Source organism: Pleurodeles waltl, chromosome 3_1 (genome assembly GCF_031143425.1).
Source record: "Pleurodeles waltl isolate 20211129_DDA chromosome 3_1, aPleWal1.hap1.20221129, whole genome shotgun sequence".
NCBI classification, from domain to species: Eukaryota; Metazoa; Chordata; class Amphibia; order Caudata; family Salamandridae; genus Pleurodeles; species Pleurodeles waltl.
The window spans coordinates 348,743,792-348,771,356 of NC_090440.1; the positions used below are offsets into that span (position 1 = coordinate 348,743,792).

The 27,565-nt window shown below is 45.2% G+C and overlaps 1 long non-coding RNA gene across 1 annotated transcript in view; it reads left to right on the forward strand.

Moving 5' to 3' along the window:
- Nucleotides 1-23,618: 23,618 nt before the first annotated feature.
- Nucleotides 23,619-27,565, forward strand: part of LOC138284081 (uncharacterized) — a 143,378-nt gene continuing 139,431 nt past the window's right edge. Inside the window, exon 1 of the long non-coding RNA XR_011201341.1 lies at nt 23,619-23,750. This is a non-coding gene — a long non-coding RNA (uncharacterized lncRNA). The remainder of the gene's footprint in view (nt 23,751-27,565) is intronic.

Sequence of the window (27,565 nt, forward strand, 5' to 3'; positions counted from 1 at the left end):
TCTCAAAATAAAAAAGTGCCGGCACTCAGTACCTGTGAGTACCGGCCCATATAAAGCACTGCCCTTAAGTCAGGGAGGCCGAGGCCCCCTTCCCTTATACGGCAATATAATGTATCCAGAGACAGTCTAGGAATTGTTTTGGCCTATAAAAAAGCTGAAAAATTCCCTCTAGCTCCACAAGAAACTTCATCTGCAGTGCCAGAGGGAGGGCGGCAAATAGAAAGTTGCATAGGGGAAGAATAGACATACGAATCAGGGCAGCCCAGCCTAAGATCGATAGTGGCAAATTGGTTCATTTAGAAAACAGTGTCTTAATTTTAACAATGAGGGGGTATAATTTAGCACATATAAATCATTAATATTGCCAGATACAAACACTCCGAGGTAGCACTTAAGATTAACGTTAATTAGCAAGCGAAACTCAGGATGTAAAGTATCGGCTGCGCAGTTGTGCAGCAAAATCTCTATTTTGGATTTATTAATTTTATATGTCCCAAGCACTTGATATTTTCGAAAAATCCCAAAGACCTTTTCTTGGGTTTCTATGCCAGCTTTTAGGGACAAAGCAATGTTATCTGCATAGAGTTTAATAGTCGTCATCCCACTTGTGGGAGGTACCACTTCTGTATTCGTGTGAATAGCTATTGCTAATGGTTCAGTGAACAAGGCAAAAAGTAGTGATGACAGGGGTCAACCCTGCCGCGTGCCCCTGTCCACTTGACACCTGCCGACCTTAGTGTAGTCTACAATTATTTGTTCCATTGTGCCCCTACACAGGTGCATTACAATCTATAAAACTAAAAGGAAAGACAAATTCCACAAGAATGATAAAAAGACGTTCCCAGCAGACCAAATTAAATGCCTTTTTGGCACAAAAACATTCTCTGAACTGCTGGTATTTTCTGTGTAAGATAGTCTAAAGCTTCAATTGGAAAGTTAGTGTCAGTGAATAATTGCCTATTTGGCACAAAGCCACACTGGTTAGCATGTATAACAGAACCCATGACCTTACGCATGAGATTGGCTAATAATTTAGCAAACTTTTGGGTTCCACATTCAACAGGCTAATAGGTCTGTAAGAATTGATGTTACTCTTATCCTTGCCCTTCTTTAAGAAGCTTACTACTGCAGCTGTGCAAAAGGACAATGGAATTCCCCTCCCTTGTAGAATATGATTTGCTAATTTTAGTAATTAAGGGTTTGCTACTTGTGCAAATTTCTTAAAATATTTGGCTGGTAGGTCATCTTGCCCTGCAGCTTTACCACTAGCCAATGATTTCAGAGCCAGCTTTACTTCTTCTAACGTAGATTTGGCCATCAAAGCCTGAGCTTGGCTTGTTTGTAGCTTGGGGATGGGAAGTTTACTTAAAAGTGCCCTTAATCCAGTAGCACCTACCTGCTGTTGCTTATTGAAGGCTTCTGTATAATGTTGAAGGAAAACTTTATGAATGTCTTCTGGATCAGTTATAGGGAGATATGTGCCCTGTTCAATGAGCAAAGTGATTTTATTTTGCAAAGCCCACTGTTATACATGCAGTGCAAGAAACCTACCTGCATACTCACTTTCTTTGTATACCTGCTGGAGATAAGCAAAGTTGGTGGCATAGCCTTTCGTCAGATAATAGTACTGCATGCGACTTTTTGCCAGGTTAAGCGCTGCCTTATTAGCAGGAGTTCTACAGTGCGAAACATTAAAACTCTCAATATTCATTGCTGTTTCAAACTCTGCCCTCTAAGCCACCCGGTTTCTGCACTGTGTAATTTCTTTAGAAGTAATGTGACTACAAATAGTTGTTATACAGGCCTCTCAGATATTCTCCACCTGGGCCGAGCTTGTATTAACTTTAAAGTAATGTATGAATTTGGTGTTGATGTCTCTACACCATCCTTTATTTTTCAAATTTACTCTGCTAAAGGACCACCTCTCACCTACCCTTTCAACCTTAATACTCACTACCTCCATTTTAACCAGAGTGTGATCGGAGAATCCATTCTGGACATGCATGCAATTTTTTAATTGCAAATTATATGAACTAATAAAAATACAGAGTTATATTTAGCTGAGTAGCATGAGAACTCTCAGGCATCTGGATATGCATTGCGCTAAAGATCTATGAGACTGGGGGCATCCGCAAACTAAGCCAAACAGCTGGTCATATGTTGCTTATCCTGCCTACACATACCTGTTGAATCCAACTCTGTGTTTTGGAGAAAATTAAAATCTCCCCCCAAATTCAACAAACCTGGTATAATAAACAATGTCTGGCACAGTTCAGTCAAGGGCTTTGAGTCATCTGAAATTGGTGCATATAGAGTGGCTATAGCAGGCCTAGTTTGGTTTAAGAGCCCACTTACTAGCAGCCATCTACCTTCTGGATCAACCTGGGAGAAAGTAACCTCAAAAGGAAAATATCTACTAACATGAAGAGCTACTCCTCTGCATGCAGCACTCACATTTGACATACAGCAGAACCCAGCTTACTGTATTAACATTCTATATGAATCAAGACTCTTGTCCCTGAAGTGCATCTCTTGAAGAAGCATGACATTCGGAGAGTGTAACTTAATACAAGCTTCTACGGCCCTAGCTTTGTTTTTATTATTGAGGCCGTTTACATTAAATGAACTATCCTTATATAGTCTTTGTGTATCGTCGTTGTAGATATTAATACCTAATGTCTACATTATAAGTATTCTAATTCAAATAACATAACAGCTGAATTTACTTCTAGCTTCCCGGGCAATCTAAAGTGCCTAAAGTGACTACAGTGCCTAAAGTGCCTTGATTCCTCCATCATTTTAAAGTGCTTAAAGTGACTGAGGGAGCTACTTTCATGATCACTATGATCAATCAGCATTACATAAATTACAGTTGCTTCATATTTTGACAGTGACTAGTTCATCTCTCTTTTGGTCCTGTACACCATATAATATTCCTGGAACGAGTGTGTTTGCATTGTTATGGGGCATATCTTTAACCAAATTCATTGTTAATTTCCAACCCATGTTCATTATAGAGGAACTCCCTCTTTTTCCAACTTGCAGTGACTTACCCAGCCCCTCTACCTCTTGCCCAACCCTGTGCCCATCCAAAGAAAGGAGTGCCCACATTTTCTCCCTTACCCCCAAAAGTCATTTTGCTGCCTTTCTATTGCACCCTACTGTGCCCTTAAACCACCAGGCCCCTGCCTGGAAGGTTCTCGACCCAAAACCCCCGCCTCCCAGAAGAGTCAAATAAATATCGCTCAGCCCCCTGCCTCATTATGATATTATGCATCATTTGTGAAAAATAGATTACTTTCATGCAGAGCTTTCCAATGCCAGTGGCACTTCCCGCATCTGTTACAAAATATACTCAGTAGTACCCCTGCCTATCTAATGTCCTGGCAACCCACCTCCCGAAGGACCACCTGCTCTTGGCTGTAATGCTATGTGTATTAAACCACCAACTCCATCTTCATCATTGACTCAGTTTTGTGCACTGCTTCAGATGCCACCACAGCAGTGCAGGGCTTTTCCACACACAGCTTGTTTTTAGCACAGAAAGGCCCTCATTCTGACCCTGGCGGTCGGCGGAGAGACGGCGGTCGGACCGCGAACAGACCGGCGGTATTAAAAATGGCATTCTGACCGCGGCGGTCCCCGCCGCGACCGACCGCTACTTCTCCACTCCGACCGCCGCGGCGGTCATGACCGCGGGGCTGGAGTTTGCGCACTCCGGCCCGGCGGTCGTCCCAAGACCGCCAAGGGTATTATGACCCTGCCTACCGCCGCGGTTTCTTGCGGGCGGGAACCGCCGTGCGAACCATGGCGGTAAGCACTATCGGGGCCAGGGAATTCCTTCCCTGGCACTGATAGGGGTCTCCCCCACCCCCCACTACCCACCCGAGTCCTCCCCCCACACCCTCCACCCCCCTGCCACCCCCCAGAGGTGGTACGAACCCCCTCCCCACCCCCACCCCGACATGCACATACATGTACCCCGACATGCACACACCCCCAACATGCACATATACACCCCCCCTACACACACATACACAACGGGGACACATACCCGCACACATACATGCCGACATGCGCACCTGCCGAACAGCACACATTACCCATAGACACAGCAGCACCCCCGCCCGCATACACGCACTCACACACCCCCTCTACACACTCACACGCACACCCCCATGCACGCCCACATCACACAACACCCCCCCACCCCCTCCCCTCACGGACGATCAACTTACCTTGTGCGTTGATCCTCCGGGAGGCGACGGGAGCCATAGGGACGTGACCGCCAACAGAAGACCGCCAACAGAAGACCGCCACACAGAAATGTGGGTCGTAATTCTGTGGGCGGTGTTCTGCTGGCGTGGCGGTGGAGGTTGACCAGTCTCCACTTTCCCGCCGACCGCCAGTGTGGCTGCTGGCGGTTTTCCGGCGGAACGCTCCCAGCGGTCAGAATGCGCACAGCGGCACACCGCCGCGGTCGGCGGTCTTCACCGCGGCGGTAACTCAGCGGTCTTGCGAAAAGACCGCCAAGGTCAGAATGAGGGCCAAAGTGTTTTTGCTTTTCTCATCAGGACAGGGTCATACCGTGTTGGAAGATATTATTATTGGAGTCTGGCCAGTTCTTTTGCATGTTTTCGACACAGACCAAGTACAGCCAGCAATTTTGTAACAGAGGGAAGAGTGTTCTAGAATGCTCTCCTAGCTTGTTTAAGGTATAAAAGACTTGGCGCTAAGAGAGGAGCTCACCTGTGGAGTGGACGCACTGCCTGGGAGAATTTTAATCCCATGTGTGGTCTACTGCCAAGGCCGTCAGAAGGTTTCCCAGACGTGGTGCTGGCTAGAATGATGGATTAACCCCTCATGGTTATGCATTTTAGCTTTTGATTATGCTACGTATACATATATACGTATTCTCTGTTGATGCATTCCACATCGCTGTCTGTGATTGTTTAATTGCTTTGATTCTTCTTGTGTATACACGTTTTACTTCATTTAAGTTAATTGCTTATTTTCGTATACCTGTGTAATTTTATTTGATATCTGGATAAGTTCATTACTCAGACTGAGAGTGCTGCATTCTTTGGCATAGTTTCCTCTTAGTTTAAGCAAGAGAACTACATTTGCTAACATCATTAAACAGACAAAAACTGTCCCTTTGCAAGGACATGAAGTTTGGACTGCTGAACGACAGTTGCTTGAGCCCCACTGACTTTAAAAAAGTAAATTATCATAATGAAATCTTTGCACTTCAGTGCCACGGCTTCTGACATGTCGGAAAAAAATCAGAATTGAGGCACCTGCAGGGTTGAAAGAGTTCTCTTTACAGTAGTCTTGGACAAAATAAGCTCCTTCACCTATAAACAGCAAAGTTTAGTAAGATAATACATGAATATTTTGCCCGCAGAATTTGTTGCGCAGGAAGTCTATATGATCTGGTAATAGTTAAATCCCCAGACAGCTCTGGAATTGCTTACTTCAAAAGAGATTCTGTCCATTTCCTTACTTGGGATCTTTTACTCCCTTCCACCACTCCCACTATAGGGAGATTCAGACGCCGATTGTAGTTCTTCAGATCCTGTAGTTTAAATTCCAAGGTGTTTTTGCCATTTGTCAGTTGTGTGACTTCCTGCTGCATCAAGAGGACCTGGTCCTCTAGTGCCGAAATCCAACTCTCAGCCTCTTTCAATCTCTGTGGGAGCAAAGCCAGCACTTCCTCTATTTTTGATAGCCTTTCATGGATCATAGCTATCTCAGGTGCCTGTGCGCTCTTCAGATCCATAAGTTTAATCAAAATAGTGTCCAAAGTACTTTTTACGGACTGCGCAAACTATTCTTAATGGTCATTTGCATTCAATGTCTGTTGAATCAGCTGGGGCCCCATCTTGATCATATCTGCTGCTGGGAATGGAGACACCACCCCCTCCGTATTGCTGGTGTTTAGGGATCACTCTATTTCCACTTCACCTTCTCTATCTTAGTTGTTATTCTGGGAGTTCTGAGGGTTTGCTTGAGAAATTGTTTGAGGAATTGTTTGAGCTTCCACCAGAGCCAAAGGCTCACTTGGTTGTTCCACAAACAGCGGATACTGTTTGAGGCTAGAAGGGGGAGATATAGGATAAGCATGCGTATCTTGAAAGGAGTTTACTATTCCTACTGATGCAGGATCCACACCAGAGGTCTCTAATTCCGCTTGCCCCCTGTCCCTTAGCGGCTCTTCATGGGTCATACAGTTCTTTAAGCCCCCTGAAATGTCACCTTCCATGCGTGAGAAATTGGGCTACAAGAAGAATTATCAGGATTTGTATGTGCATGCTGCATAGTGGATCTAGCACAGGGAGAGATAGTCTAGCGTGAATTTTCATAAAGTAGTGAGAGAAGACAGTGTTCAGAAATATTTTCGAGGACATCTTTAAGGTGTATGATATGCCTATTGAATAATAATCAAGGCACAAAAACACAAACAGTGGTGAACCATAATAACAAATCAGAGGCAGACGTTATTGAGCTGCTAATGTACAATGAATTGAAAAGCTTGTTAGTAATTCTCTGCTTGTTCTCTAAATGGGTTGAGGCCTATCCTGTGCGGAGATCAGGTAGCCTAAAATTGCCACATTGTTATGAGGTAATTGATTCAGAGATTTGGGTTGCAAACTTTGATTGGGACAGGTTGTGGTACTCATTTTAAAAATTAAGTTTTGCAAATATTTTGTACAGCATTTCAGATCAACCAGAGGTTCCAGTCTAATTATTGTCCCCAAACTTCTGTTGTGGTTGAGAGAGCTAAAGGTACTCTAAAAAATAAACCATTCTTCTATTGGATGCATTTCCTTTCAAAGAGCATGAGAAGTACTCTTGACTAAAAAAAGACTTGGTTGTCACCCCAAGAAATAGTTATGGGGAGAGCAATGAGGCTTGCATGTGTTCCTTCGGTTGTACTAGTTTCATTAACAGATTATATTGTGCTAGATTAATGCAACTGTCTTATTGATATGGTAAAGTCTGTCTCTCATTGGGTAAATGTGGCAAAAGAAGAAACAAAAGATATTTACTTTTACAGTTTGGATCCTGGGGATTGGGAGTGGATCAGAATCACATCAGGAAAAACTGCTGTGAAGAGAGGCGGGGGGACCCTTTCAGGTGATAATGACGACAAACACTGCGGTGAAGAGTGCAGGGGTGCCACACAGCATATCCACTCTGCTCACGCCAAAAGAGGCTGATGAAGCACTCAAAGAATCAACTGATGAATCAGACATAAGTCCACATAGACAAGTGCAAAGGCAATTACAAAGTGAAAAATCTCAAAGCCAAGCTCAAATTTGCGATGTGTATCCAAAGGGGAGGTGAAAATTTTTAAACTGGTGAAGAAAACGAAAGAAATCAAGTTGAGAAATTTCAAGTTATTGAAAGGTCTATAGAAAAACCTTAAAATTCTGAAGCCCAGTTTCAAAATGGAGATCAGAGTGAAGGGCTATTACAGTGAAAATGTCAAAAGCATGAGTGGCAGCAAGAAGAAGTAGTATCTGATCCAGTCAATGAGGAAGTTCACTTGAAAATCAGTTTTGCAAGAACCTCCAAAGGAAAATGAAGTTCACTGTAACCAAGCAGACAAATTTGATCAAGGTTCAAGCTCACATTTAAGTTCAGATCTAAGGTCTTCTCTAAGGAGACCTTGACATAGACTGTTGCTACAGAGAGAAAAACTGAAAAATAAATTTGAAGAAAAATAACTCGCAAAAGAAAGCACTGTGAACCAGAAGAAAGGCTTGAGAGACGGATAGCGGGAGTGAATCACCAGTGGCAAAAATATCAAGAAGCAGGGGAGTACTAAACAGAAAGTATGTTTCACCTCAGTGGGTATATAGAGCTAAAGAAGAAGAAGGAAAAGAAGAAAGAGAAGGAGGAGAAGAAGGAGAAGAAGGAAGGAGAAGGAGGAAAAAAAGATGATGAAGAAAAAGATGGTTAAGAAGATGATGATGATTAAGAAGAAGAAGATTATAATTAAGAAGAAGATGATGATGGTAAGACGAAGAAGATGATAATTCAGAAAAAGACTCTGATAATGTAGAAGAAGATGTTGATGATTAAGAAGAAGATTATTATTAAGAAGACAATGATGATGATGATTAAGAAGATGATGACGATGATTAAGAAGAAGATGGTTATTAAAAAGATGATGATGATTAAAAAGATGATGATGATTAAGAAGATGATAATGAATAAGAAGATGGTGATGATGAATAATAACATGGTGATGATAAAGAAGATGAAGATGATGATTAAGAATAAGATGATTATGTTGATGATTAAGAAGAAAACAAAAAAGAATATGATGGCGATGATTAAAAAAAGATGATAATGATTAAGAAGAAGGGGAAGATGATGATGATTAACAAGAAGAAGAAGATGATTGATTAAGAAGAAGAAAAGGATGATGATGAAGAAGATGATGATGATTAAGAAAATGATGATAATTAAGAAGAAAAAGATGATGATAAAGATAAAGATGATGATTAAGAAGATTATGATTATGAATATGAAAAACAAGTTGATGATTCAGAAGAAGATGATGATAATGATTAAGAAGAAGATGATTAGGGAGAAAAAGATGAAGATGATTAAGAAGCAGAAAAAGATAATTAAGAAGAAAAAGATGATGATTAAAAAGAAGATGATTAAGAAGCAGAAAAAGATAATTAAGAAGAAAAAGATGATGATTAAGAAGAAGATGATTAAGAAGCTGAAGATGAAGACGAAGATTACAAAGAAGAAAAATAAATAGATGATTAAGAAGATGATTGAAAAAAGAGGATTAAGATGATGATAATGATTAAGAATAAGACGATGATGATGATGACAATGATGATTAAGAAGAAAATGATGATGATTAAGAAGAAGAAGTAGGTGATGATGATGACGATTAAGAAGAAGAAGATGAAGACTATGATGATGATTACGAAAAAGGTGATTAAGGAGATGAAGATGATCATTAAGAAGAAGATGAAAAAGGAGAAGAAGATGGTTAAGAAGAAAAAGAGAAAGAAGAAGACGATTAAGAAGAAGAGTAAGATGAAGTGTAAAAAGAAGATGATTAAGAAGAAAAAGATGATTAAGAAGAACCTGAATATGATTCAGAAGACGGTGATGATGATTAAAAAGAAGATGCCTAAGAAGAAGATTAAGAAGAAGATTAAGAGGAAGAAGAAGATTAAGATTACAACCCAGTGAATCATTGCCAGTACAATTTTGAAACTTAATCTGATAATGGACCAGAGACAGAAGAATAACCACATCAAATAACAAAGAAAGTGTTACGGCAAAACTAAGAAGTGCTGTTGAGCAAGATAAGAGATTTTAGAGTCTAGAAACTGAGTAACTGAAATTAACTGAATTAATGAAAACATTGCAAAGAAAAGAAGAAAATTATTTTTTGAAATTTTGTCTTTGACTATTGTTTTAAAGAAAGAAGAAGAAATCGAGAAACATCATTGTTTTAAAGAAATTGTTTTTTTGCTTTTCTTTTTTGAGTTTCACAATACTTTTTGTATTAACCAGCAAACCGTGTACAGCTAACACTGTAAAATTATAAAGATAATGATAATAATAATAATAGCAATACCAGTTTTAGATGGACTGCTGGTGTGCCCACTATCTCTGGTGAGAAATGCTTCTGATTTTGAACTAACTACTTTTAGCAGTAAGTTAAATCATAGTATTTTGGAGCATAAGGAAATTTGAATTTTGGATTTCATGATACCATATATATTACAATGATTCATAAGTATGTTAATATAATAAAAGTTAGTAAATGCTAAATATGCACATTACTTCCTACTTCTGTTGATAAGGAACCAATCTACATACACCTTCCATTGTCCTACACAATGTCATGCAATGTGTATGTTGGTATATTTTCTTTCTCCTTACTACATACAGGCTACAATGGCAGGCCTGAGTTATGCTTTATGAGGCTACATCATAAGATGGCACAATAAGCTCAGCAGGTATATTAGTAGTCTTTAATTTACAGGGCCGAAGTCTGACAGTTCTAACGAGTTGGCTCTTGCTATTTTGCTTTAGTGTTTCCCAGAGTTTATCATTTGAGTGAAATAGATGATGTAGTGAACCAGACAAGGATGAAAAGGAGTTTTTGAAAGGTAGTCATGGATATATTAGGTGCTATGACTCCTTCTACAGTGTGGCAATCAATAGTGTGAAAATTAGATGTATGTCTACTTTAGTTGAAAAGTATAGTTATTCCTATCCAATTAGCATTCAATATTTTGCTGGTGGAGGAGAGAGGAGTATACAATGGAATTAAAGCAAATCATTATTGTACATACATACCTGATTACATTAGGGTTATTCATTCTTGTATAACTAACATTACTAGTGTTTTGCATGCTGTTAAAACTGTGGTAGCATTTTTCTAGGTTTATATTTTCAGGATTAAGCATTGATGATAAATAAAGATTTTTATGATTGATCCAACACGAAAATGCTGAATTAATATAATTGTAGTTCAAACTGATTAATATGATATCTAGAAGTGTATGTATTACCATGAGTTAGCTGTGCCATATTTTTACAAACACCATATTAGTTACCATGGATATTTTTCTGATGCCTCATTGTCATCTCACTCTACTCTTTCCTGTGCACATCTTTTCACCTCATAGCCTCTGCAGAAGCGATAACGAGCTGATGTCATAGCATTTTCATAGTGTGCATTGTATTATGAATGCACACTATGACCTGGTTAGTGAACTGCTCTGCCTCCGCACAGCTCCACCAGTAAGTGGAAACCCGTTCTGACTTGAACTCTGACCTCGGTCAGAAGTTCAAGGCCCTTCTCCACCCGCAGGCTTCTGCATGTGCCTCATCCCTGGTATCTAGTGGGATAGCTATGTTCTTCTGCTGGGCTGCCCTCTGCCTCTTTTCTCTTTTCTCCTCATTTCTTCTTTTGTGTGCTGTTTTTGTGCCTTTCACTTTCTGCGCTTTCCTCTATCTTTTCCTCATTTTCTCCTCACTCTTGCATCTCTCTCTCGCCTCTCTCTTACTCTCCTCGCCGCTGCTAGCTCTGTGGCCCGCGCCTGTCCTTTCTCTCATTCTCCCTGCCACTGCTGCCCCTGTGGTCCCACCCCCCAGCCCCCTTTTTTGCACCGCTCCCGCCTCCCAGGAGTCCTCTTCTTCCCCCTCCCTACTTATTGGCGGCCGAACACAGCGGGCACGCCACTGGTGCGCCCCTGGCACACTAAAGATGCACCTAAGGCAAGCCTGTCTGCGCCCGTCCGTGACCCGGCCCGACCAGTGCCAGGACCCCTGGACCTCTCGCCCACCACCACTATACGCCAGCAGCACTCATCGCTCTCAACCCAGGACTCAACAACAACTGTAAACAGGCCTCACAAAGCAACACCAAGGGACCCTTCACCTGTCACCACTGCAAATTCACCAGCCCCCATCACTCAAGCCTACCCCCGAGGACCCACAAAGGAGAACACAACCCCAGATGTATCCTAATCAACACTTGCTCCATCCACAGGAACGCCATAAAACTCTGGAACCTCATCGATACCACATCCCCAGATGTCGCCTTCTGCACAGAGACCTGGCGTAACCCCTCCACGGCTCCACACATCGCCATCTCAGACAGCTGCAAGATCATCCGCAAAGACTGCACAAACTGCCCCACGGGAGACATCGCCATCGTACACAAAGAGTCCCTACCCCTCTCCACCAGCACCGAAGACTGCAAAACCAACATGGAACTCCTCCACTTCCAGATTGGAACCAACCCTAACACAATGCTGTGGGGCACCCTCATCTACAGGCCGCCGGGACCCACCCCCTGAACTCCAATGGGCCGACCACCACTGTATCCACTTTACCTTCACCAAAACCCCCGACTGACACCTCGCTCACCTACCCCCCCCCCACAGAAGCTGGAAAAAGATCACCAAGGACTAGCTACTCACCAGTCTTAACAACTCACCCCCCCCAGATGTCCTCAATACTAACACAGCTGCCCAAGACCTCATCAACTGGATCTCGGACTGCGCCAACAACTTAGCCCCCATTAAAAAACCCTCCAACAGGCGCAAATCAACGAAAGCCAGCTGATTCACCCCCACCTTGAAGGAGTCCAAACAAAACTGCAGGCGCCTCGAAAGAAAATGGCGCACCAAGAAGACCCCTACCAACCACAAAGTCTTCAAAATAGCCATAAACACACACCACCAACTTATCAGGACCACCAAGAGAAACGCCTTCCAGGAAAGCATCAACAGCAACGTACACAACAGAAAGGAACTCTTCACAATCACTATCGAACTGACCGACCCAAGAGCGAACTCCACGGATATCCCCCTCACAAGAACTCTGCAATAACCTCTCCACCTACTTTCACCCCAAGATAGAAGACATCTACGACAGCTTCCCGACTCAGGACATTCCCACGCCCACACCGGCATATCCACCACCAAAGTTCCTCCAAACCCCCACCACCTCCTCTGCTGGCCAGCATCTCAGATGAAGAAACCCTCAACATCAGGAAATCCATCCACTCTGGCTCTCCCTACGGTCCCTGCCCCCACCATATCTTCAACAAAGCAAATAGCACCATCGCACCTAAACTCCGGCACATCATCAACTGCTCCTTCGAAACCGCCACCTTCCCAGAAATCTGGAAATACGGCAAAATCAAGCCCTTCCTGAAGAAACCCACTGCAGACCCAGGCGACCTCAAGAACTTCCGGCCCATCTCTCTGCTCCCCTTCCCAAGTAAGTCATCAAAAAGGCTGTCAACAGACAACTCACCAGACACATCGAACTCAACAACTTCCTGGACCCCTCACAGTCAGGCTTTCTGAGCAACCACAGCACCGAGACCGCCCTCCTGACTGCCACAGAGGACATCCGCATCCTCCTAGACAGGGGTGAGACCACAGCTCTCATCCCCCTCGCTCTCATCCCCCTCAACCTGTCTGCCGTCTTCAACACCATCTGCCACCGCACGCTACAGACTTGTCTCCACGACGCCGGCATCCAAGACAAAGCACTAGAATGGATCACCCCCTTCCTCTCCGACAGGACCCAAAGAGCTCGACTCCCCCCTTCTACTCAGAGACCATCACTCTCTTCAACCTCTACATGGCCCCCCTAGCCAACATCATCAGACACCACACACTCAACATCGTCTCATACGCTGAAGACACCCAGATAATCATATCCCTCACCAACAACCCGCACACAGCCAAAACCAACTTCCACAATGGAATGACGGCAGTCGCCGCCTGGATGAAGGAGAGCTGCTTCAAGCTGAATACCAAAAAAACAGAAGTCATCATCATCGTCAACAACCCCTCAGCCTGGGACATTTCCTGGTGGCCAACTGCCCTTGAAAGCACTCCGGCCCACACCGACCACCCCTGCAACCTCAGCTTCATCTTGGACTCTTGATGAACCGTCAAGTAAGTACAGTCTCCTCCGCCTGCTTCAACACCATGCGCATGCTCTGGAAGATCTTTAAATGGATCCCACCCGAATCCAAAAGAACAGTCACCCAGGCCCTAGTCAGCAGCTGCCTAGACTACGGCAACGCACTCTACGCCAGAACCACCACCAAGGTACAGAAAAGACTGCAATGCATCCAGAACGCCCCCGCCCGTCTCATCTTTAACACCACAAACACAGCCACACCTCCGCTCTACTGAGAGACCTGCACTGGCTCCCAATAGACAAGAGAATCACATTCAAGCTTCTCACGCATGCATACAAAGCCCTCCACAACACTGGACCAGATTACCTCAACCAAAGACTCCACTTCTACACGCCCACCAGACAGCTCTGCTCCGCCAACCTCACACTCGCTGCTGTCCCACACGTCTGGAAGGCCACAGCAGGAGGAAGATCCTTCTCCCACCACACCGCCAAGACCTGGAACTCCCTTCCCATCCACCTCAGAAGATCTTCCACTTTATTGCAATTCAGAAAGGACCTCAAAACTTGTCTCTTCACCTGATCCCCTCTGTTGTTCAACGACCTCTCACTTACTCCCCCCTAGTGCCTAGTCGTGCTTTACAAGTATTATGATTGATTGATTAATTAAGTTAATTTCCCTGTGCTGTTGTAGTTGTTCCCTAGAAAAGTTGATTGATTCAAAAAATGTGCAGGACTTTTGTTCCCTGGTGAAGTTGATCCAAATATCGGAGTCAAGCGCTAAGGGAGAAATATGTGCAAGTAGTGTCTTGATTTTTTAATACCATAAAAATATCAAAAAACATTAACTGTAAAACGTATGCATGCCTAGAATACGACATAGACATTTGGTTTTTGACGACAGAAGCTGTAGCATGCTTTATGTTTGTGGCTGCATAATATTAGGGATTTGGTTCATTCAAATAACATGAAAACAGACATTGAAATGGGTCCCTGTCTGGCCTGGTATTCATGCCCTTAACATTAATGCTAAAAACACAGATTGATTTTTGAACAATTAATGTTAAAAATGTTAAGATAATTGTAGTAATCACGCAGGTGATTATTAGTAAAGTTTCTTTTATTGCCAATAAGATCATGAACAGCTTATATAACTCCCAGCTTCCTCCCAGACCAAACCTCCAGTGTCCTCACTCCATTCCAAGCCCCCACCTAGAATCTTATCCATCCCATATTCTATTCCATTCCATTCCTATGAACTTAACCCTACACATATTCCCCTTAAATAATCTAAACAAAATGTGTTACTAATTACATAACCTACCATGACTTATATACATAGATAAATAATATGTAACCATGACTTATATACATAGATAAATAATATGTACACATGACATCCTATACCATCCTGTGTACTTAGCAAAATCTTTACACATCCTTCAATTTACATAGATTTCCTACGCTCCATTCTCTGCCATCCTCCAACTTAACTACAAAATGTTTCACTGATATTACTCTCTGTGGTTCATAAAACTTACTTTCACCTTTCTTTATAATTCCAACCTTCCTCACCGCAACCAGATCTCCAGGCTTCACATTGGCACTCTTCACACTTTTCCTTTTGTCATAATTCATTTTATTCTTTCTTTGGAAATACACAGCTCTCGCCTTCAAGTCTTTCTGATCAATCCTCACCTGTTTTTCACATTCATCCACCAAGGAGATTCTTTAGTTCCTGGTTCCCTGCCCTTAAGGGCAATGAAGGGTGACACCTCTGTCACCGAATGAGGCATTACTCTGTGCGCCCACAACATCTTGCTCAATTCCTCCCTCTAATTCAACCCATTCTCCAACGACAACTGTATGTTCTCCATTATAATTCTGTTCACCCTTTCCACCAACCCATTAGCCGGTGGTCGGAACAATGCCACCCTTTAATGTTCCACCCTCAACCAATTGTACTCCATTATCTGTCACTAAGACCTTAGGGATACCTTCCTCCAAAAACATTTCCCTAAGGAATTCTTTAACATTGTTGGTAGTAACTTGTTCAATAGTTTTGACTACAAACCACTTACTATAATAGTCTACTAAGACCATTATAAAAACGACTCCTTCTTCCCAATTTGTCCACAGGCCCCAATAGGTCAAAGGCTAATTTCTCCCACGGTGCCTCAGGAAACTGCCTGGAACCCAAAGGCGGTTCCCTGACCACTTTCGATTTGTCACTATTCCTACAAGCTTGACATTCCTCCACCATCTTCTCCACATCCCTGTCCATTCCAGGCCACCAGCAAAATTGTCGCAACCTCCTCTTAGTCAAGCTCCTCCCCAAATGCCCTTCATGAACAATTTTTCCCAATCTTACTCTGAACTTTATGGGAGGCACAATTCTGTCCCGCCTCAACACACGTTCACCTTGCACACTCAGTTCATCACTCCCCATTAAGTACTGCTTCAAGTTACTCCGCACCGCATCAGAACTTTCACCCATTATGAATCTTCTTAATTCATCATACTATACATCATTTCTTACAGCCTCCTCCCATTCATCCTCACCTAGGGCTAATTCTCCATCAATAGAAAATGCTTCCAACTGCATATCACATGCTCCATTAACACCTCCATCAATTCGCTATCTACCTCCCTCACTCCTCCTATCTTCCTATCTCTCTAGCTCCCTATCTCACTATCTAACTCCCCCACTCTCCACCTCCTCCTACCTACCTATCTGTCTATCTATCTATTTCCCTATCTATCGACTTCTCTATCTATTTTCTCTATCTATTTCTCTATCTCTCCCCCCCTCCCGCCACCCCCTCTACTACCTATCTCCCTATCCTCTCACTCTACCTCTCTCCCTCACCCACCTCTACAACCCCCCCTCCCCTATCTTGACAACCCTACTCCTATCTCTCTCCCTAACCTCCTAACACTCACCCTCCTCCACCCTAAACCCCCTCCCCCAGCTCCTCTCACTCTACCTGTCCCCCCCCCCTCCCTCGCGCTTTCCCGCCGCGACCTCCTGCACGCCCCCGCCCCCCAGCTCCCATTCGCCCCCAGCTGACCCCTCCCCCCCTCCTACCTCTTATGGCGGCCGCTGCGCGACAGTGGTAGCGACCCTTGACCCAAGGGTAGGTCGCTCCCCCTGCCGCTGCAGCTCCTCCAAGTTCCCGAGTTCCTGTGTTCCTGAGACCCACCTAACTGTAAGTACCCCCCTCCTCCCAGCCCCTCGCCCTGCCCCGCGCCACTCACCTTCTCTCCTGCTCCTGCTTCTTTTCCTCCTCTCTGTCTCTTCCTCCTCGCCCCCCCTCTGCAATCTTCTTCTGTGTTCTTCTGTTCTTCTCTTCTGTTCTTCTGTTCTTCCCTTCTGTTCTTCTGTGTTCTTCCGGTCTTCTGTGTTCTTCTTCTCTGTTCTTCTCGGTGCTTCTGTGTTCTTCTTCTCGGTTCTTCTGTGTTCTTCTGTGTTCTTCTCTGTTCTTCTCTGTTCTTCTGCTCTTCCGATCTTCTGTGCTTCTGTCTTCTGGTCTTCTGTCTTCTGTTCTCCTGTCTTCGGCTCTTCTACCTCCTCTGTCTTCTTCCCCCGAGCCTGCCCTCCTGCTCCTTCCTCATCCCCCTCCCTCACTCGCCTCCCCCTCTCTCACCCCTAGCTAACCCGTTCGCTATCTACCTCCCTCACTCCTCCTATCTTCCTATCTCTCTAGCTCCCTATCTCACTATCTAACTCCCCCACTCTCCACCTCCTCCTACCTACCTATCTGTCTATCTATCTATTTCCCTATCTATCGACTTCTCTATCTATTTTCTCTATCTATTTCTCTATCTCTCCCCCCCCTCCCGCCACCCCCTCTACTACCTATCTCCCTATCCTCTCACTCTACCTCTCTCCCTCACCCACCTCTACAACCCCCCCTCCCCTATCTTCACAACCCTACTCCTATCTCTCTCCCTAACCTCCAAACCTCCTAACACTCACCCTCCTCCACCCTAAACCCCCTCCCCCAGCTCCTATCACTCTACCTGTCCCCCCCCTCCCTCGCGCTTTCCCGCCGCGACCTCCTGCACGCCCCCGCCCCCCAGCTCCCATTCGCCCCCAGCTGACCCCTCCCCCCCCTCCTACCTCTTATGGCGCCCGTCCGCGCCTGGCCCGCGCCCAGCGCCACGACCCCTGGTCCCCAGCTCCCCCAAGCCCCGCTGATCCGCTACGACCCCACCACCCTCCACGCCCTCAACCCAGGGCGCTCCAAAACCTGCTTCCTAGCTCACCCCAAACGCACCCATGGACCCTTCGCCTGCAACTCCTGCAAACGCATCTTCCACCACGCAACTACCACGACCACAAGCCCACGCGCCATCAACCACCTCAAGTGCATCCTGATCAACGCTCGTTCCGTCCACAAGCACGCCGTTGAACTTTGGGACCTCCTGGACTCCACAGCCCCGGACGTCGCCTTCATCACGGAGACATGGAGGAACGCCTCCTCTGCTCCAGACATCGCTACCCGCCATCCCCGAAGGCTACAAGATCTCCAGAAAAGACCGCACCAACCAAGTAGGAGGAGGTGTCGCCATCATCTTCAAAGACTCCATCAGCGTCACCACCTCCACCGAAGACCCCCCCCTCGCCGCTGAACACCTGCATTTTCAGATTCGCACCGACCCAAGGACCACCCTCAGAGGATCCCTCGTCTACCGTCCTCCCGGACCTCGCGCCTCTTTCAGCGACGCCATCGCCGACTTCATCTCCCCGCACGCCCTCGCCTCACCGGACTACATCCTCCTAGGCGACCTCAACTTCCATCTGGAACAAAACAACGACCCCAACACCACCACCCTGCTCGACAACCTCGCCAACCTCGGCCTCAAACAACTGGTGAACACCGCCACCCACATCGCCGGACACACGCTCGACCCTATCTTCTCCGCCAGCAAACACGTCTTCTTCAGCCACACCTCTGCCCTACACTGGACCGACCACAGCTGCGTCCACTTCACATTCCGACGCGAGACCTCCCACCTCCGCACTCAACCCATCCCTCATCGACAGTGGAACAAGATCCCTGAAGAGCAACTCTTCTCCGCTCTCGCCGCCAACCAACCCACCCTCACCACCGACCCCAACGACGCAGCTCTCAACCTCACAAACTGGATCTCCAACTGCGCTGACAACCTTGCTCCCCTCAAACGCACGCATCGACAGACCAACACCAAAAAACCTCTCTGGTTCTCTGACACCCTCAAAGAATCAAAGAAAACTTGTCGTGCCCTTGAGAAGGCCTGGCGCAAGGACCACACCGCTGACAACATGACCGCCCTCAAGAACGCTACACGCGAACACCACCACCTGATCCGCACTGCCAAAAGGAACTTTTTCACCGACAGACTAGACAAAAACAGCCACAACAGCAGAGAACTCTTCAGCATCGTCAAAGAGTTCTCCAACCCCAGCGCCAGCGCCAACGCCGTCACGCCCTCACAGGATTTGTGCGAATCCCTCGCCACTTTCTTCCATCGCAAGATCAGCGACCTCCACGACAGCTTCGGACACCAGACCCAACCATACACCACTGAACCCGCTTCCCCGGACATCACCCTCAACAACTGGACCCACATCAACACGGAAGAAACCAAATCCATCATGAACTCTATCCACTCCGGCGCCCCTTCGGACCCCTGCCCGCACTTCATCTTTAACAAAGCCGACGACATCATCGCCCCGCACCTCCAGACCGTCATCAACTCTTCTTTTTCTTCTGCTACCTTCCCCGAATGCTGGAAGCACGCTGAAGTCAACGCCCTACTAAAGAAACCTACGGCTGACCCAAGCGACCTGAAAAACTTCCGCCCCATCTCTCTTCTACCTTTCCCAGCCAAGGTAATAGAAAAGACCGTCAACAAACAGCTGACCACCTTCCTGGAAGACAACAACCTGCTCGACCCTTCACAAACCGGATTCCGAACCAACCACAGCACGGAAACCGCCCTCATCTCAGTCACAGACGACATCAGAACCCTGATGGACAACGGTGAAACAGTCGCCCTCATTCTCCTCGACCTCTCGGCTGCCTTTGACACCGTCTGTCACCGCACCCTAATCACCCGCCTACGCTCCACCGGGATCCAAGGCCAGGCCCTGGACTGGATCGCCTCCTTCCTCGCTAACCGCTCCCAAAGAGTTTACCTCCCTCCGTTTCGCTCAGAACCCACCAAGATCATCTGCGGCGTACCTCAAGGCTCATCGCTCAGCCCGACACTCTTCAATGTCTACATGAGCCCCCTCGCCGACATCGTACGCAAGCACGACATCATCATCACCTCCTACGCCGACGACACCCAACTTGTACTCTCCCTCACCAAGGACCCCGCCAGCGCCAAGACCAACCTACAAGAGGGTATGAAGGACGTCGCAGATTGGATGAGGCTCAGCCGCCTAAAGCTGAACTCTGAAAAAACGGAAGTCCTCATCCTCGGCAACACCCCGTCCGCCTGGGACGACTCCTGGTGGCCCACGGCCCTCGGCACCGCACCGACCCCCGCAGACCACGCCCGCAACCTCGGCTTCATCTTGGACCCTCTTCTCACCATGACCAAGCAAGTCAACGCCGTGTCCTCCGCCTGCTTCCTCACTCTCCGCATGCTCCGTAAGATCTTCCGCTGGATCCCCGCCGACACCAGAAAAACCGTGACCCACGCCCTCGTCACGAGCCGCCTGGACTACGGCAACACCCTCTACGCCGGGACCACAGCCAAACTCCAAAACCGCCTGCAACGCATCCAAAACGCCTCGGCCCGCCTCATCCTCGACGTACCCCGCAACAGCCACATCTCCGCACACCTGAGACACCTGCATTGGCTCCCAGTCAGCAAAAGGATCACCTTCCGTCTTCTCACCCACGCACACAAAGCCCTCCACAACAAGGGACCGGAATACCTCAACAGACGCCTCAGCTTCTACGTCCCCACCCGCCCCCTCCGCTCCGCTGGCCTCGCACTTGCTGCCGTCCCTCGCACCCGCCGCTCCACGGCGGGTGGGAGATCTTTCTCCTTCCTGGCGGCCAAGACCTGGAACTCCCTCCCCACCAGCCTCAGGACCACCCAGGACCACTCCGCTTTCCGGAGACTCCTAAAGACTTGGCTGTTCGAGCAGCGATAACCCCCCCCTTTCCCCCCTAGCGCCTTGAGACCCGCACGGGTGAGTAGCGCGCTTTATAAATGTTAATGATTTGATTTGATTTGATGATTTAGGTAACCGAGATAAGCAATCTGCCACCACATTTTTCCTTCCCCTCACCATTTCAATTACAAAATTGAAATCAATTACGGTTATTAGCCACCTAGGGATGCGAGGTGTTAAACTCCCTTCCAGTCCATGACCATTTTTGAAAATTTGCAATACAGGCTTATGGTCTGTATGGAGGATAAAAGGTAAACCCCATAAGCAAATACCTAAAGTGGTTTATGCCCCAGCAACAGGCTAACGCCTCCTTCTCTATAGCAGAATAAGACCGTTCAGCCCCTTGTAAACGGCGTGAGGCAAATCCAATGATCCTTTCCTCTCTGTCCACCATTTGGATTAATACTGCACCCAAACCTACACTGCTAGCATCAGTCATTACAATTGTCTTTTTGGTGACATCAAAATGTCCCAACGTAGGGGCACCAGCAACCAATCGTTTAATATCTTCAAATGCCCTCTCACTATCAAGTTTCCACTCAAACACTGTTCCTTTTTTCAACACTCTCAGGGCTCCACCAGATCAGCAAAATTATGCACAAATTTCAAACAATACTCAGCTAAACCGAGGAAAGACCTCAACTGATCTTTGTTGCTTGGTCTAGGAGCTTCACTAATAGCCTTTACAATGCTTTTTTTGGTTTAATTCCCTCTGCAGATATCTCATGCCCCAAGTAGTTCACACAACCTTTCCTTAACTGGCACTTTTCCATCTTTACTGTTAGTCCATGGTATTCAGTTTTTCGTAGCACATTCTCCAATAACTTATTATGCTCCTCAAAAGATTTGCCTACAATGATTATGTCATCCTGGAAACACAGTACATTGCTTAGATCTTTGAAAATGTTCTGCATTATCCTCTGGATGCTAGGCTGAAAGGCATCCTACAATACTGATATGCCCCCAACGGCTTCACAAAGGAAGTTAGGGGTCGAGATTCGGGATGCAAGTTGATCTGATGATACGCTGCAGACATGTCCAAAACGCTAAACACCTTCCCACCTCCCATCACACTTAACATCTCTGTGATGTTCGTTAAGGGTTGCCTATCTACCCAAATACTCCTGTTCAGATCTCTCAGGTCAATGAAGAACCTAATCTTATTCCCTTCCTTAGGTGCCATGACTATTGGTGCCAACCACTCAGATGACTCTATTGGTTCAATTATATTTTGTTCAAGCAACTTCTCCGACTCTTGTCGCAGTGGTGTCCTCATCAAAAACAGTACAGGCCTCAATTTGTGTACAACTGGAACTGCATTACTTTTTAAAATTATACGATGTGTGAATCCTTTCAATTTGCCTAGTTTGTCAGTAAAAACTCTAGGAAACTTGGCCACTATTTCTTCACACCACTGCTAATTAGATTTTAAATATTCCACATTAGCCATCCACTCTACAGCCATAACCGGTTCCGGTGCATTGGGATCAAGTATAATGTTCAAGTCCTTCTGATGCTGCCATCCTAGGAGGTCCGAACCCTCACCAGTGATGTACACCTTTCCATGAACTCCATTATCTTTAAATAAAATGTCCATCCATTGCATCCCCAATATATCTATTCTCTTCCCACCATATCCAACCGCCTTTACATCAGTTTTCAACAGGTCTGCAAATTTCTTTCCCAAGATCTTCTCATATGTTTCTCTCGATATGAGTGTGAACAAACTTCCAGAGTCCACCAACACCTTTACAATTGCGGAATCCATCATCCCATTGCAATGCGTTTTCTGCAGTTTACATGAACTTTCTGTCTTCCACTTTCCACTGCTCGAGGATTCTGCAACTAGTTCACCAGACTCCTCAACTTCATCAACAGACAGCACAATTTCATGATGTTCATCTTCCTTATCATCCACAGATTTAACACTACCAGTTATTACTTTTCCTTTAGGCCTACATACCTTAGCTGTATGACTCCTTTTCCCGCACGATCTGCATGTTAAAGTTCGTGCTGTACAACTTGGACTAGAAGCTATGTGCCCTGGACATCCGCACCTGAAACACAAAATATTAATCTTTTTCTTCTCTCCAGCTTTCATTTCAACATTCTCTGGCATCCACACTTGTTTCTTGGACTTAATCTCCTTTACCTCCACAGTGGTCCCTAAGTATTTCATATAAGTTCTAGTTGCTTCAATTTCCTTCATCCAAGCAGCAGTATGTTCCATACTTCTTGCTATTTGAAAGCGTTCTTCTAACATCGGATCCATGGACAATAATTTCTCTTTCACTTTGCTATTACTTGTACTACGCACTATTTGGTCACGTATCTGAGAGTCACATAAGTCACAGAAATCACACGTGACAGCCAAACTCTTAAAGCAGCCACATATGACATTACATCCTCATCATGAGCTTGAACTCGGGAAAATAATTTATGACGTTCAAACACTATGCTTAATTTAGGAGTAAAATGTTTTTCTAACATCTGCAGGGACATCTCATAAACGTTCATCTGTTGTCCCTCTCCTGTACTCAAGGGTATTTCAGGTAAGTCATCATATATCCTCCTTCCTTCTGCTCCCAAAAGATGTAGTAGAATCACTTGTTTCCTCATAGGACTATATGTATCTCCTGCTATAGCCAATAAATAAGTAGTAAATATGTTTTTCTATCTTAATATAACGTTATTACTGGTTCAGCTGGCACAGGCAGAAAGCACAGTGGTGCAGAAATATTCTGCTCAGCCATCCTGCAAAGAAAGATGCAAAGCAACAAACTACCAAAAATTTCAAAAATAACAATCCAAATTAATAAACTAATAATATAACAATCTAAAATAAAAATGTAAAATAATAATTTAAAATAACAAAGCGAATAATTTAGCCAAGAAGTTATCCCCCATAAACTCCACTTCATCTCAGATGCAGCAGTCCCCTTTCTATTGTTAATACTTTGTAACTTTGTATAGTCCTTTTTCCCTTTCCACACTTCCAGAGTGTGAGTTTTGCCAGCAGTAATGCCCAATTCCTATGCAGATGAAGTCACGCCTACAAGCTTCCCGATAGCTTTACAGATCCTATGAATACTCATGTCAATTCCGGTCTTGGATCGTCTTCAGAGAGCTTGTGAGTATTACAGTTTTATACTTGCAATGTCGAATATCCGCTTTATATTACGGAGTTAACACGCACATACACTGTAGACCGGCGCCGCATGCCAAGGAGAGTGTGTGGCGCGTGAGTTATTTTCAAAGAGCGTCTTCGCACGCAGCAGCTATTGCGCTTCAATATGTTTCCCTTTAATAAATACGCTGTATATCTTCTCAACAATATACTCCTTAGCATATGCTTGTGCTTTGCCCTTTTGCAATACGTAAACTTGCTGAAACAACGCCGATGACCGTTACAATTTCATTAAACACATTACATGACAGTTCCAAGCACCTTCCTCCATGATTCAGGGCTCTGTAGAAGAAAAGTTACTTTATCACCTTTCCCAAATAAAAACACTTTAAAGTTGCACGTAGGTTCTGTAAGTCACATCAATCTCGGTCTTGATCTCGTAGAACTGGCATCCAGTTTCTTTCAACCAGGGGTTGGTAGTTACACCTGTCTCTGCCCCCTGCGCAGAGTCCCTCGTCGCCAATTCATGTAGTAATCACGCAGGTGATCATTAGTAAAGTTTCTTTTATTGCCAATAAGATCATGAACAGCTTACATAACTCCCAGCTTCCTCCCAGACCAAACCTCCAGTGTCCTCACTCCATTCCAAGCCCCCACCTAGAATCTTATCCATCCCACATTCTATTCCATTCCATTCCTATGAACTTAACCCTACAATAATACCTCAGCAATTTAGCTCCTGTTTCTATTTTAAATATTTGACCTAATCTTGCATTCCCTAAGAGTGTTAGCTAATTCCATCATGTTGTGTTTCTGTGTTTTTTTGTGTAGTGCATATTTTCAATTGCACCAGGCGTTTATAACGGGCCTTGATTGAGAGCTCTGGTGCTGAGGCTCTAGGCAGTGCAAGTTTCTCACAGTGCATGTTAGTAGGTTGGCCTCTCTGCAAAGCAATGGTCACAGATTTCAGTTTCAACTGAAATTGTGCGTCATTGTGTGCCAATAGGGGTGCATCGTTATCAAAATATTGAGAAGGCAAAGAAAATAAAGTGCGTATATGTGAGTAAGTGCGGTGTGTGTTTTTAAGGTTGGTAAAGTGAAGGAGATGCAAGGAAGTGCAATCAGGAGAGGAGAGAATGAAGAGAGGGTACTAGAGAGGAATGAGATGAGGTTTAAGATATGCAGCTGGGTGAGATGTGGAAAGAAAAAAAGGCATACATGTCTAAGTGCCCTTAACTGAAGACCAATACTCCTTCCACAAGCCTCAAGAATATTTAATTTACAGCCTCACAATTTCAGAATTGAAACATTTTCAATATTATTTATTTACAACAGTCATTGTTGCTACTCAGTTTCATAGACAGCTAAAAATCATTGACAAAGCCAATAGTCCTGGCAGGTTTTAGGTGTATGTCAGTTGTTTTATATATCTGACTGCATTAACAGAAAGCTCAAAGAGAAACCAAAATACCAGTTGGGCAACCACTATGGGAATTTCAGAAAATTATTTTACATGTTCAAGCCACGTCCCTTTTAGAGACCCCACTTTTATCTTCCCACTTAAAGCACTTTCTGCACATATTTCTCTATGAGTGATTGAGGCCAGCAGCTGGGTGGGCTTCTCCAAACCTGGATAGAGCATTTTCTTTCAAAGTTGATGCTGCACACAGTGCAAGACACTGGGCAAGCACACACTTTAAAGAGGCCGAAGTTGCCACACTGTGTAATTTGCACACTACAATAACTGTTGAATATGTTAATGCAATAATGTATGGGGCAGTTTTTGACCTGTTTAAATATTTCAAGAATACATGTTCAGAACTGCTTTGTAAAACGTCTTGCTTTCCCACTAAATTCTTTATAAAAATGTGCTTTAAAATGTACCATTTGCCAATCTTTTTAAAATTTTTAGGTTTGCCCACTGAGCTTTGCTCACTACTTACAAGTCATAGCTAACTTTTACAACCCACCACTTTCAAATGTAAGCAGCCGCCAATGACCTGAATAAGAGTTTCACAAACTGAGGACCAAACATACTACTTTAAATCTTCTTCTTTTCTGTCTCTTAATTTTGTAGAGTTTCCCAAGTACTGGCCTTTTTTATAATCAGAATTTACATTAACAATGTGCTTCATGGCCGTCTTATATTTTTCACAAGCAATTAATGGAAGGGCATGTTTATGTTGGTGCAGCTGAAAAAAGGCCTGTTGAGACATTTTACAAATCGTGGATTTAATATTTAGGTCGTGATCCCAAATGATAACCCCACTTTTATCTTTCTGTATGAAGGCAAATCAGAATATAAAGCATTGTTACTCCTCTTCCCATGACAAAACATCTCTTCTCATTGAAAAAACTTAGGGCCTGATTTAGATTTCGGCAGATGGGTTACTCCGTCACAATGGTTACGAATATCCCATTCCCCAAAATCTAAATCCCATAGAAAATAATGGGATGTATATGTTGGGGACAGGGTATCCAAATGTAAAACAAAGACAGACTGTGAGAAAGTAGCCTCTTTCTAGCCTTGTTACCCCCACTTTTGGCCTGTTTGGGAGTGTATGTCAGGATGTTTTCACTGTCTCACTGGAATCCTGCTAGCCAGGGCCCAGTGCTCATAGTGAAAACCCTATGTTTTCAGTATGTTTGTTATGTATCACTGGGACCCTGCTAGTCAGGACCCCAGTGCTCATAAGTTTGTGGCCTATATGTATGTGTTCCCTGTGTGGTGCCTAACTGTCTCACTGAGGCTCTGCTAACCAGAACCTCAGTGGTTATGCTCTCTCATTTCTTTCCAAATTGTCACTAACAGGCTAGTGACCAATTTTACCAATTTACATTGGCTTACTGGAACACCCTTATAATTCCCTAGTATATGGTACTGAGGTACCCAGGGTATTGGGGTTCCAGGAGATCCATATGGGCTGCAGCATTTCTTTTGCCACCCATAGGGAGCTCTGACAATTCTTACACAGGCCTGCCACTGCAGCCTGAGTGAAATAACGTCCACGTTATTTCACAGCCATTTTACACTGCACTTAAGTAACTTATAAGTCACCTATATGTCTAACCTTTACCTGATAAAGGTTAGGTGCAAAGTTACTTAGTGTGAGGGCACCCTGGCACTAGCCAAGGTGCCCCCACATTGTTCAGAGCCAATTCCCTGAACTTTGTGAGTGCGGGGACACCATTACACGCGTGCACTACATATAGGTCACTACCTATATGTAGCTTCACAATGGTAACTCCGAATATGGCCATGTAACATGTCTAAGATCATGGAATTGCCCCCTCTATGCCATCCTGGCATTGTTGGCACAATTCCATGATCCCAGTGGTCTGTAGCACAGACCCTGGTACTGCCAAACTGCCTTTCCTGGGGTTTCACTGCAGCTGCTGCTGCTGCCAACCCCTCAGACAGGCATCTGCCCTCCTGGGGTCCAGCCAGGCCTGGCCCAGGATGGCAGAACAAAGAACTTCCTCTGAGAGAGGGTGTGACACCCTCTCCCTTTGGAAAATGGTGTGAAGGCAGGGGAGGAGTAGCCTCCCCCAGCCTCTGGAAATGCTTTCTTGGGCACAGATGTGCCCAATTCTGCATAAGCCAGTCTACACCGGTTCAGGAGACCCCTTAGCCCTGCTCTGGCGCGAAACTGGACAAAGGAAAGGGGAGTGACCACTCCCCTGACCTGCACCTCCCCTGGGAGGTGTCCAGAGCTCCTCCAGTGTGCTCCAGACCTCTGCCATCTTGGAAACAGAGGTGCTGCTGGCACACTGGACTGCTCTGAGTGGCCAGTGCCACCAGGTGACGTCAGAGACTC